The sequence below is a fragment of the Somniosus microcephalus genome, chromosome 6 (genome assembly GCF_052327205.1).
Source record: "Somniosus microcephalus isolate GS21.2 chromosome 6, FLI_Smic_1.0, whole genome shotgun sequence".
NCBI classification, from domain to species: domain Eukaryota; kingdom Metazoa; phylum Chordata; class Chondrichthyes; order Squaliformes; family Somniosidae; genus Somniosus; species Somniosus microcephalus.
The window spans coordinates 235,287,501-235,298,566 of NC_140992.1; the positions used below are offsets into that span (position 1 = coordinate 235,287,501).

At 40.5% G+C, this 11,066-nt stretch overlaps 1 long non-coding RNA gene across 1 annotated transcript; it reads right to left on the reverse strand.

Moving 5' to 3' along the window:
- Positions 1-1,696: 1,696 nt before the first annotated feature.
- LOC147116532 (uncharacterized) lies at positions 1,697-9,669 on the reverse strand. Its single transcript, XR_015078607.1, has 2 exons — positions 9,442-9,669; positions 1,697-1,940 (listed from the first exon to the last, which is right to left on the reverse strand). It is a non-coding gene; the product is annotated as an uncharacterized LOC147116532 (long non-coding RNA).
- Positions 9,670-11,066: the final 1,397 nt, after the last annotated feature.

An 11,066-nucleotide genomic window follows, 5' to 3' on the forward strand; every position in this document is an offset into this window, starting at 1 on the left:
AACTTCACGCCATTACATGTGTTTGAATGCCGAGTCTCTCAGCGAGATACTAATATAGCGAAGCTTGTGGAGAAGCAGGGCTACTTGGACAGCAACTTCCTGATTTCTGCATTTAACTGCGTATGTTTGGACGCCGGAAGTTGCTGTCCGATTTACTTCATAATAACGGTGAGCGCTGATAGCCTCACCGTTAATCTTAATGCAAAATCCAGCCATAGTATATACCTTGGCATGGTCTGTGACCGCCATTGCACCGTCTGGCACCGCGCCTTGTTGCCAGGCTGCGGCCACGGCACCACGCCACCCTGGTGGGCTAGTGGAGGCCGTCAAGTGGTCTGCAGAGTACGCAGCGGCCCCCCCTTTAGCGGAAGGGGAGGGGCACTGAAACGTGTCAGTGCTACGTGGAGCAGCTGTGTAGCGCTCCAGCGCTACCACGCTTTGCACCCCACACAGCGTCCCAAGAGGAAGTGGAGCGCCCGAGATAGCGCTCCGCTTCCTCGCCGCGGCAGTAAGCCCAATTTAGCAGTTGGCACAGTACTCCCACCCCAGGCGCTAAACATGAGGCACTAATTCGGTTACCGCTCCCAAATGAGGCATAACCGAATTTCGCTCCCTTTATTTCTAGTCATAAGTCCTCAACTTAGTGGAGGGTGCAAGATAGCAACCAAAAGGATTTGGTTCACCTTTTTTATTGGTAGCTGTTACTAACAGCGTTTGACTTCATGTTTTGGTGGCTTTCATTCCTGCTCGATTCTTTGCTGACCTCACCTGCTTAGTTATGATTTGCTGTTGTTTATGAATATGAAATTTCAGCCAATCAGCTGATACCTGGGATGGCAGGAATGACGTATGAGGAGAGATTGGGACGATTGGGCTTGTACTCGCTGGAGTTTAGAAGAATGAGATGGGATCTCATTGAAACTTATAAAATTCTGACAGGACTGGACAGACTAGATGCAGGAAGGATGTTCCTGATAGCCGGGGAGTCCAGAACTAGGGGTCACAGTCTAAGGATAAGGGGTAGGCCATTTAGGACAGAAATTAGGAGGAATTTCTTCACCCAGAGAGTGGTGAACCTGTGGAATTCTCTACCACAGAAGGCAGTAGAGGCCAATACATTAAATATATTCAAGAAGGAGTTGGATATATTTCTTAAGGCTAAAGGGATCAAGGGGTATGGGGAGAAAGCAGGGACTGGGTACTGAATTTGGATGATCAGCCATGATCGCATTGAATGGCGGAGCAGGCTCGAGGGGCCGAATGGCCTACTCCTGCTCCTATCTTCTATGTTTCTATGTTTCTAAATATGATGGATGCTTTGTATATTAAGGGTAATATCTTGAGGTATGGCACAGGAAGTGTGATGGGCAAAACAAGTGCTATGTTTTATATATAGAGATGTTTTATATTTGAAGCAAAATTCCAAAGAAAACTGCTCAGTATTATTTAAACACAAGCTTTATAAGCAGTTCAGTGTATTTTTATTAACTTATTCTGGAAAGAACAAGGACTTTCCCAGGCCAATGACTAAATGCCATAAATTTTTTAAAATTTTCTTTTTGACATAAACCTAAGGGGATTAAAGCAAAATATGGTTTAGTTCAAACTTCAGGCTCCGATTTGAACTCATCCTATTAAAAATAACTGTTTAGTGTAGATATAAATAACTACCCACCAACCAGCCGAGACAAGTGACTATATGCTGAACAATGTCGCTCAATTTAATAGCATACTATAAAAAAATAACAAAGTGGTAATCTTACAATCAATGACAAAAATGTCAGAAGAAAAATCAAGCACTGCTATGGAATTGCAGTTCAGCACATATACAGTCAAATTCAACTTTACATCCCAGCCAAGACTTCACAACAAAATCTTTGTCATGGCCATTTTATTTTCTCTTCTTCGAACTCTAATCTTTCTTGCTTGCACATGCACACCTGTTGGAAGATAATAAACGAAAGAAGATTTCACCACCTGCTAAAGATGGTTTTTAAGTATTTATTCTTCACTAGTCCTTTGTCATCCCTTCCCTGGAATGAAAGACAGGAGGCAGTTGAGAAAATTCTGATGACATCATCAAGGATCTCCTTTGAGCCCTTGCTGACTACCACCCACTGGTCTAGAACCCTTTCATAGCAATGGGTGAATGATTTAGAATAGAACAAAAGGCAAAACAGGAATAGATTAAAACTACACAGAAGAAAGTTACAATTTTAATGACAAACATTTTGTGTTACCGTTTTAAAATGTAATTGTTAGTATACAGAGTCCAAGCTGAGAAATAAACCCCACTTTATGTCTATGCTGAGATGTTATACTGTGAAAGTCAATTTTAATTAAATCTACTGCTGATATTTTAGATGCCTGTTGTCAGCCATTCCCCTTTCTGTAATTGGTCAGAAATGTTACAATAATAATCTTCACGTAATTAGAACCGTTACCTGAAATCTTGCTAAATTTTTCCACAACAAAACTCATACCGTGCATTCAAACATGTCCATCAATTAAATGTCACTTACCCGAACCGTACTACATTTATTAATGCTGCTGACTAATTTATACAAATTCAATGCTCACGTTCGCTTGCAATTACCCAGTTACTCCAATAGTCTTCTGTTCACATAGAAATATTAAGTGTAGGAAAATTGGAATTGGCTAGGTTTTTAAAAAAACAAAGCTTGAATATAGTCCATCCCCAAGTGTAACACTTGTCATATTGCATCTCGAGAAATATAATTCTTATATATATCCCCAGGTTATTTTCATGAAATTATGGTACTAGCCGGTCTTACTGCTTAGCATTTAAATCCACCTTTTCAACTGTTAAGGCACTTAAAAATTAATTAGAAACAGTTCTTTCCGTCAGCAAACAAACTCAATAAAGCATCCTTGCTGTTTACACTACTGGATATGATTTGAAATGGCAGAGGCTAGTAAAACTGCATTATGAACATCCTCTAGCGAGTATAAATGGGAAAACACTAGGTTAAACCCTGACAGTCAGTAGTGGATGGATTAGCTCTCCCTATAAATAAGCACTGATCACCTCCATTTTATTGAACTCATTTTTCGGCAAGCAAGGACCACGAGGTGCTTCTCCTGCAAGTTTTCCCCTACACTCTGGCAGCACTGATGGTGTCAGCCATGGCGGATTTATTGCCCATTCATTCATGGGAACAAAAAACCCTGCCAGGGCTGGCTGCAGTACATGCAGTAGCAGTTAGTTCAAAAGATAACAGCTGCAATACCTCACTTCCCCATTCACCGTTTACTTTACACATCACTTTCAAGTAATAAATGTTTTCATGTCAATTTCAGGTATAATATCAATGATGTAGCGACGGCAAAAATGTTACAGCACGTACACAAAAAGGGTCAGTTATAAACCCAACAGCGTGCCTCCCAATCAATGAGCTTTTATTCTGTGACTTAAAAGCGGCGCCCTATAACAATAGCTAGTGGTTTAATATTTTGCCAACCTAATCATGCTGCCTGAAAATGGGTGTAATAAAAATCAAATTGTGAGTATGAAGGTTCAGTGCTTTGTATCTGATCTAAATACTGACTGACATAATGCTTGCAATGAAATGTTGTCTTTTTGGGACTAATCATTGAAACTGTCTGACATGGCTGCTAGAACCAGCAGCTCCTATTTTAATTACACAACATTTATGCAGAAATGTAATGAAAACCTTTTTATCATTGCTAAATTACTCACCCCCTGCTGCAAAAGCTCATGATTTCTCTCAACACAGAATTACCATCATTTTGTAATTGTTAGTTTTCTCAATGCCACCTAAGATGACAAATGCTGCCTGAAGCTTTAGCTGATCTACTAAACACAGTTTTAATAGAGAAATCACCTATTAGATAACCTGTTATTTACACTTCTATGTTGCTCTACACCACCACTTGATGCTTTAACTATGCTTAATTTCACAATGAATTGGTCATACTCAAGTTTTCATTTACATCAATAAACAATTGCAAAAAAAAGGATTTTTTTTCACTTTGCTGACAACATTTGTCGTATGTATATATTTTAGGTTGTCAAAAGTGTCCTCTACCAGATAAAAAGAACTTGTAAATTTTAAAAGATACTAGCTAATTACATTGGACCAGTAACATAATGGTCGAGACACTCATTTCAACCTACTTTGCATGCAGTTTCACTGACTCAGGGATTTGACAACCAAATTAATGGCCTGGATTTTGTGGTCAGCAGCAAAGTGATGGCACTCGCCGCTGACCTCAAAGAAAGCTGCCCACAAAGATTTGGCGATCTCTGTGGGGTCGGTTTCACCTATATCAATGTTAATTTGAATCTGACACCGAGTCTTGGAGATTTCCAGCGTCCAGTAATAGTGATGTCATCAAGCTGGCTAAGCAGCCAATCACATTGAAGAATTCTCACAGACTGCAAACCATGAAGTAAAAAGCAGGTTTTATCCTTCACTTTTTAATCATTTTACAGAAAGTGAAATAAAGATTGGGACATACACATGGGATTAAGGTAGAAGCTGAAATATCATAAACAAACTTTAAAAAAAAAAAAACATTTATTATAAAAAAAACATGGAATTTTTATCACAATGGAAAAATTTGACATTCCACAAATATAAAATTCGTTTTTCAGGACCAGAATGGTTGTGCAGCAGTAATTTTGACTCAATACACCATTAAAAACCCAGTTATACTTCATTCAATAAGGCTTAACTTTTTCAGGGTTTTTTAAGAGTGATATTCCAGCATAAAAGCTTAAGCTCTTGTCAGTTCAGTGATTTCAATTGATTGCTGGCTGTGGGGAGTTCAACAGCACACCCTGTGGAGGAGCAGGGAATGACTGAGAGCAATTTCTGGATTTCCGCGTTTAACTGCGCATGTGCGTACTCCAGAAGTTGCTGTCAGATTCACAGTTGCAATGATGGTGAACATTAACAGTTTTGCCATCATTACAACTGCAAATTCCAGACAATTAAGTTGTAATGAGTTTGTTTCTGGGTTACTGTGCAGGTTGTCACATGTTACAGTTCACCCTACCAAAATCACATCTCCTGTTGACTTAACCATGGCTAAACGCTGGCAAAGCTACAGAAGATTCTGCAGTCATTTACTCTCATTCCTAGCTGAAGAAAGTATACAAACTGTGTGGAATGAAAACTATAAAGAGAATGCTTTGCTAGCCAGTACATATTTCTAGCATCAGGTTTAACAGTTTTTCTTTTAGAGTTGTGGTAATCTATACATTGTTAAATCACACTAAAACATTTTCAACAAATGTATTGTGTGCATGCAATTTTTGGCACATATCATAGCACTGTTCATTTTCTCTCTTTTGGACTCCATCCCTTGTGGATTTTTACTGGAATAAAATTAGGGGAAATAGCTATTCCCATCCAAGAAATTACACTTATTTCTTTTAAACAATACAGAATAAGAAATATCTATTAAATCTATTTTTTAATTGTTGACTCTCTTCCTTGTAGCTAATTACCATCTGTCAGTTTACATGTCACCTGTTTCAACAGTGTCCTCATTTTAACTCTGCACCCTGCTACGAGTGTTGCTATGCCACTGAAATAGAAATAGCAGTGTAACTGAGATACTTGCAATTTTAAGGTGACGTTCAAAATTTATTGTCAGTAATTATGATTGACAGATGAATAGGCTGACTGAGCACAACCTTTATCACGTGGAACTAACATGCCTAAGTGAAGTGAAACCTATTTCCCAGAATAGTCAATCAGATTTAGAAGAGCGTCTCATGGATTAGCAGGGAAAAGAAAGGTTTGGAAGTTGAGGTAAAAAAAATGTTGATTGCAGCAAAGAGAACTATTCAATCTTTAGAGCAGTTAGTTAGCAGTTCTTACTTTCTGTATTTTATGTTCTTGCAAGAAGAGAAGAATAAAACATTAATTATCAACTTCCTAGTGGTAAGTTAACTATTTCGGTCCAAATCGTCAGATCAGATGTAAATAAAGGCCACAACATACAACATTTCAGTGGGGTCTTTCTTTGCTGATCCTGAAATCGTGCAACGCCAACTTAATGTCACGCTCTGCGAACTTGGACCTTAGCACTGAGTTTACCACTGGGTCCCAAGCTTGCTCTGAAAAATGAGCGTGCAGCAGACTGATGGAGATGCTGTCAGCACTTCTTCAAAGGACACACACATCTTTCAGGTAAGTTTGCATTTAAGCTATTGGACTGGATTTTTTATATTTTATTGAAGTAGTGGCATGGTGGAATAGATGCTACAAGTTTTTTAAATTGTGCAGGGAGTGCAGGGAGTGCTGCTGAACGCTTGCAAGGCCTCGGATGGTAAAGGAAGGCCTCTGAGAAGGAAAAAAGTACTGGAAATACTCAGCAGGTCAGGCAGCATCTGTGGAGAGAGAAACAGAGTTCACATCTCAGGTCGAGAAGCTACCTGACCTGCTGTGTAGTTCTAGCATTTTATGCTTTTATTTCAGATTTACAGCATCCATTCGCAGAGGGAAGAGGAAGATGCAGAAGAGGATGTCTGAGCATCCATAGCCCTCTGGGATAGAGAATGCCAAAGGTTCACTACCCTTTGAATGATGAAATTTCTCCTCATCTCAGTCCTAAATGGCTGATCCCTTATTCTGAGGCTGCGGCCCCTAGTTCTAGACTCCCTAGCCAGGGAAAACATCCTCCCAGCATCTACCCTGTTAAGCTCCTTAAGAATTTTATATGTTTCAATGAGACCACCACTCATTCTCCTAAACTCTAGGAAATATAGGCCTAGTCTACTCAATCTCTCCTCAGAGGACAATCCCCTCCTCCCAGGAATCAGCCTAGTGAACCTTTGTTGCACTCCCTCTAAGACAAGTACATCCTTCCTTAGGTAAGGAGACCAAAACTGTACATAGTACTCCAGGTGTGGTCTCACCAAGGCCTTATATAATTGCAGTAAGACTTCTTTACACTTATACTCCAATCCCTTTGTAATAAAGGCTAACATACCATTTGCTTTCCGAATTGCTTGCTGTACCTGCACTTTCTGTGATTCATGTACAAGGACACCCAGGTCCTTCTGAAAACCAACATTTCCCAGTTTCTCACCTTTTAAAAAATATTCTACATTTCCATTTTTCCTACCAAAGTGGATAACTTCACATTTCTCCACATTATATTCCATCTGCCACATTTTTGTCCACTCACTTAACCTGTCTATGTCCCTTTGCAGCCTCTTTGCATCCTCCTTACAGCTTAATTTCACCAGCAGGCTTTGTATCATCAGCAAACTTGGATACATTACACTCGGTCCCCTCATGTAGTCATTGATATAGATTGTAAATGGCTGAGGCCCAAGCACTGATCCTTGCGGTACCCCACTAGTGACAGCCTGCCGACCTGAAAAAGACTCGCTTATCCCTACTCTCTGTTTTTTGTCCGTTAACCAATCCTCAATCCATGCTAATATATTGCCCCCAATCCCATAATTTTATGTAATAATCTCTTGTGTGGCACCTTATTGAATTCTTTTTGAAAATCCAAATACACTACATCTACTGGTTCACTCTTATCTACCCTGCTAGTTACAACCTCAAAAATCTCTAACAGATTTGTCAAACACAATTTCCCTTTCATAAATCCATGTTGGCTCTGCCCAATCCTATTATTATTTTCCAATTTCCTTAGGGAAAATATCTGACCTCCATTTGACATTTCTCCCACTAGCAAATCTGAAATTAGGAACATACTGTGTGGATAAATGTAGTAACAACCTTGCCTTCTACCTCTCTAGTGTTGCCATGTAACCAGCCACTAGAAGTCCAGAGTGGCTTGCTCGCCAACATTTCTTCATTTACTCCATGCATGCAAGCACTTGGTTTCCACTCTACCGTCCCCTAATGGTGCAGCTAAGATTGGAAATTTGCCTTGTGGAAACCACTGGGACAAATCCCGATCCAAGCAGTTTGCGACACAACATATTGAAGCTTCAACATGCTACACCACAGTGCCATTCCATCAATCCCCTCTTTATACATACTACTGCCTGACCTTAAAAATTATAACTTACATTCATTAAAAGTCACACAATTAATTTCAGGTAGTCCCATTTTAAAACTATTCAGTTCAAACAATAAATTATTAATACATTTTGAACTGTGGACCAAATTGTTCTTCTAATAAAGCCAATGAAGACAAGAGGGTCCTAGCCAGAGCAGGCTGTAGTATGTAATAGAGATGAGGGGCTGGATTTTCCTAAGCCCCTGGAGTCGGGTTGGAGGCGTGCGGGCGATAAAAATCGGAGATCCGGGGGTCCCGACCCCATCCCGCCTCCAACCCGCCTCCATGTCAATTTCATAGGAGTCGGGTTGCCGACAAGTGCTGGAGCCCGACTCCCAGAGGCGGGAAGGGATTAAAGGCAATTAAACTGCCTGTTAACAGGTAGTTAACAGGTAGTTTTTTGCCTATTCGCGATTTTTATTGCTGGTTTGTGGGCTTCCCGACAGCTCCAAACCACGAAAAGTTTTCGAGGCGGGACGTGGGTCTGAGGTCTTGGAGGGGTCGACATGCCCAGTGTTCAGGTGAGTGAGGGGTGCAGGAGTGCAAAGGTAAATGTTTTGCAAGTGTTTAAAGTGTTTAAATAAGTTTAACTTACTTTTACTTACCTTTACAGGAGTCCTGCATTCCGGTGTCGGGAGTCGGCTGCAAGAACCACAGAAGCTCCGATTTTTAAAAAAAAATCAGCTTCTTGGTTTCTGCAGCAAAATGATTTTAAAGTTATCCTGAGAAAGGACTGAGGCTGAATTAGCAGTTTTTCAGTGCTTGACAACTTCAAACAGCTGTTAAACACTGATATTTCATCTGCCAAAAGCTTTTGACAGATGAAATATCAATCTCTGGTGTCACCTGTTGCCGGGTGGCCCTTAATTGGCCTGCTGAGCCCACAGGGCGGGCTCAACAAGGTCAATCAGAGGAAAATCCAGTGGGTTGGCCACATCTCCATGGAGGCGGGACAACAAGCCCGAATGTGGGTTTCCCACCTCCAACCCGCCCCCGTAGCAAAATCCAGCCCGAGTATTCAGTTGCATTAGAACATGGATTCAAACCCCTCTCAATAAATGGATGACCCAAATATGACACTTCTCCACTTGCATCCCTTTCCTCTCCTGTATTTGAGATTACAGAGCAATTTGCTATTATTGTGGCAGACATGATCATTATAAACCTCAATGTTACCATTTGTCAAAAGAGATGGTTTAGATGGGCTGGACATCAAACCAGAGAAACTGTACCCAACATAACAAGTAACCTATTTGGAAAAAATGTTTAGAATGATGAAAATTCCAGGAACAGCAGATGGAGCCAAAGGGGTCTTTAGACTGCACATAAATGTACATAGGAAACATCACTATGCACAGTTGCAGTATCACTAGTGAATGAAATGTCTGCAATCTCACATCTTACCGAATTTCCACTCCATGCAAACAAATGGCCATAAATAATATCCAAATTGAAATTCCGATTGTGTGCTGCCTAAGCAAGCACAGTATCCAAACAGTGAAGGGTGCTTGTTTTTACAAGTGTAATTAGTGTTTGAGACCAGTGATATTGGCCCAGAAATTCGGGTCTCCATGGGTGAGTACGCACGGGGTACTCACCCGTAGGCCCAATGGAAGTGCCGGTTTCCTGCATGCACTGCGCATGTGCGGGAAACCAGCACTTCTGTTCCTCTGAACGAAGAGGTTCAGAGGTCGAATGCATGCGTGGGGGAGGCTGCGTGCGCGCATTGAACTTTGGTCTTTTTTTACAGGTTTTCCCGGGAACATAAGCCTGCAGAAGTTAGAAATATAAAAAGCAGGTGTAAGGCCTGTTTTTTACAAGGTAAGTGGTGAATTAATTAAAATTAAAACATTTTTTCCACAGGTTTATTATTTTTAAATACTTTAAAGCAAGGTAAGTTTATTTTTAGCCCCGTTAGAAAATAAAATTATTTTTTTCAAAAATTTAAATTATTGTTTAAAATAGTTATTTCATGTAATTTATAGTTTATTTATAAAATGTGATTTATTAAAATTTATTTGAAGATTTAGTGCTATTTTGGGGCCGTAGTATTTATAAGTCTTGACAGCACTTCCTGTCAGACTTATGAATGGCGCATTTCCTGGCTGCCCACGTGATCCCAGGGGACGCATCGAACTAACTGCACCCCTGGGATACGCAAGCACTGCGTGCCGGCAGCTGGACCAGGCCCCGGATCGGAATTCCACGCGGGCCCACAGCTCAACAGCCGGCGCGCAAGGTAAGTGCAGGTTGGGGGTTTGCACCCGCGGGAAGCCCCCGACCCGAATTTCTGGGCCATTGTATCTCATTCTAAACTTCTGGATATCTAATCCTCTATTTTATGTTTAGTTACCAGTGTTATGCAAGTGTACACGGATGTCTTTGATGAAGTAATGGAGAGGGTTGGTGTTGTGTATATGGACTTCCAAAAGGCATTTCATAAAGTACCACATAATAGACTTGTTTGCAAAATTGAAACCCATGGGATTAACAGGGCTGTGGCTGCGTGGATATGAAATTGGCAAAGGGACAAAGCAGAGAATAGTGGTGAAGAATTGTTTTTCAGACTAGAGGGAAGTGTGCTGTGGTGTCTCCCAGGAGTCAGTGTTGGGACCACTGCTCTTCTTCATATATATTAATGACCTGGACTTGGGGAGACGGGTATAATTTAAAAATTTGCAGATGACATGAAACTTGGAAATGTAGCAAACCAGTGAGAAGGATAGTAACAGATTTCAGGAGGATATAGGCGGACTGGTGAAATGGGCAGACACATGGCAGATAAAATTTAACACAGAGCAGTGTGAAGTGATTCATTTTGATAGGAAGAATGAGGAGAGGCAATATAAACAAAATGGTATGATTTTAAAGAGAGTGCAGGAACAGAAAGACCTGGGTGTGTACGTACACAAGACTTTGAAGGTGGCAGGACAAATTGAGAAGGCTATTAAAAAGGCATATGGGATCCTTGGCTTTATAAATAGAGGCATAGATTACAAAAGCAAAAGTTATGCTAAACATTTATAAAA